We start from the raw sequence: 2,327 nt of genomic DNA, 5'->3' as shown, positions 1-2,327 counted from the left end.
TCTAAAAAAAATTCTTGGAATCTTCTTTTATATTGCTCGCTAACTTACACTCATATTTCATCTTCTCCACACTTACTGCTTTTCAGTTGCTCTCTGCTTGCTTTTAAAGGCTTCCCAATCCTCTGGTTTCCCATTAATCATCGTCGCATTGTATGCTTTTTTCTTTACTTTTATGCTGTCCCTGACTTCCCTTATCAGCCATGGTTGCTTCATCCTCCCCTTAGCCTGGTTTCTTCCTACTTGGGATGAATTTCTGTTGTGCCTCCCGAATAACCTCCAAAAACTCCTGCCATTGCTGTTCCACTGTCTTTCCTGCTCGGCTCCCCTTCCAATCTATTCTAGCCAGCCCCTCCCTCATATCTTTGTAGTTACTTTTATTCAGCTGTAATGCTGTTGCATCTGATTCCAGCTTCTCCCTCTCAAACTGCGGGGTAAATTCTATAATATTGTGGTCACTGCTCACCAAGGGTTCCTTCACCTTAAGTTCTCTAATCAAGTCTGCCTCATTACACATCACCAAATCCAGAATTGCCTGTTCCCTAGTAGGCTCTGTCACAAGCTGCTCGAAAAAACCATCTCTTAGACATTCCACAAATTCCTTTTCTTGGGATCATCTACCATCCTGATTTTCCCAGTCCACCTGCATATTGAAGTCCCCCATGATTATTGTAATATTGCCTTTTTTATATGCCTTTTCTATCTCCTGATTTAATTTCTGCCCACAGCCTGACTACTGCTCGGGGGCCTGTACATAACTCCCATCAGGGATTTATTTCCTTTGCAATTCCTCAACTCCACACCTTCTACAGACTCTACACCTTCTGACACTCTATCGCTTTTTGTTCTCGATTTAATTTCATTTCTTACTAACAAGGCACCCCCGCCCCATCAGCCTGTCATTTCAAACGGACACACATCCTTGGATATTTAGATCCCAGCCCTGATCTCTTGCAGCCACATCTCTATGATGCCCACAACATCATACCCACCAATTTCCATGTGCGTAACAAGCTCATTTACCTTGTTTTGCATACTGTGTGCATTTAGGTATAACTCCCTCAGTCCTGACTGCTCCCCTCCTCAGAGTTGGGGCTATAGCTCAGTGGTAGAGCATTTGACTGTAGATCAAGTGGTCTCTGGTTCAAATCCCGATGTCCCCAATGCTGTTTGGCTGTCATGTCTCATTCATTGCAGCAATTTATGGGGCTGGTTTAGCACAGTGGGCTAAACAGCTGGCTTGTAATGCAGACCAAGGCCAGCAGTGTGGATTCAATTCCTGTACCGTGCAGGAATGTGGCAACTAGGGGCTTTTTACAGTAACTTCATTGAAGCCTACTTGTGACAATAAGCATTATTATCAGTTGTCCTCTCATTTGCTGTCCCTAAAGTTAGATTCCTGCCATTTTCCGTTCTCTTCTATTACTTAGGGGCTGGTTTAGCTCACTCGGCTAAATCGCTGGCTTTTAAAGCAGACCAAGCAGGCCAGCAGCATGGTTCGATTCCTGTACCAGCCTCCCCGGACAGGCGCCGGAATGTGGCGACTAGGGGCTTTTCACAGTAACTTCATTGAAGCCTACACGTGACAATAAGCGATTTTCATCTCATTTCATCTTATCTGGAAACTTTACTGACCTCTCCTGAGCCACCCTCACCCCCCCCCCCCCTTTAACTAGTTTAAAGTCCTAATTATTAACCTTGCCTTCTCCCTTAACTTTGATTTCTAATTTTCCTTACAACTGGACCCTCCCCCACTACAGCCCTAGTTATGCGATTCACCAGGACTCTGCTCCCAGCATGATTCAGATGAAGACCATCCCATCAGAACCGCTCCCTCCTTCCCAAGTACTGATGCCAATGTCTCACGAATTCGAACCCATTTCTCCCACACAAACCTTTGAGCCATGCATTTTCCTATTTAATCTTATTGACCCTGTGCCAATTAGCTCGTGGCTCAGGTAGTAATCCAGAGATCATTACCTTTACGGTTCTGCTTTTTAATTTAGTTCATCCTAGCTGCTCTTATCCCTTATCTCCTATCCCTTAGCAGAACCTCTGTCCTTGCTCCACCTAAGTCATCAGTACTGACGTGGACTATGACAACTGGAACTAACTCTCCCCCCCCCCCCCCCCCCCCGCAGCCCAGATGAGCGATCCTGAACCCGAGCAACAGGTAGGCAACACACCCTTTGGGATTCTTGATTCTGGTCACAGAGAACAGTTTATGTCCCGAAATATACTATCCCCAAATACGACTATATTTCTTTCCTCTCCCCACAATTGAATAGCTCACTGTACCACGGCGCTGTGGTCAGTTTGTTCTTCCTCCC

At 45.5% G+C, this 2,327-nt stretch overlaps 1 non-coding gene across 1 annotated transcript; it reads left to right on the top strand.

The window, feature by feature from the left end:
• Window positions 1-1,088: 1,088 nt before the first annotated feature.
• trnay-gua lies at window positions 1,089-1,160 on the top strand. The gene has a single exon. It is a non-coding gene; the product is annotated as a tRNA-Tyr (tRNA).
• Window positions 1,161-2,327: the final 1,167 nt, after the last annotated feature.

The sequence above is a fragment of the Scyliorhinus canicula genome, chromosome 5, assembly GCF_902713615.1.
Source record: "Scyliorhinus canicula chromosome 5, sScyCan1.1, whole genome shotgun sequence".
NCBI lineage: Eukaryota > Metazoa > Chordata > Chondrichthyes > Carcharhiniformes > Scyliorhinidae > Scyliorhinus > Scyliorhinus canicula.
Note: the sequence above shows the minus strand (reverse complement) of the source record. Positions and strands in the feature narration are given on the sequence as shown.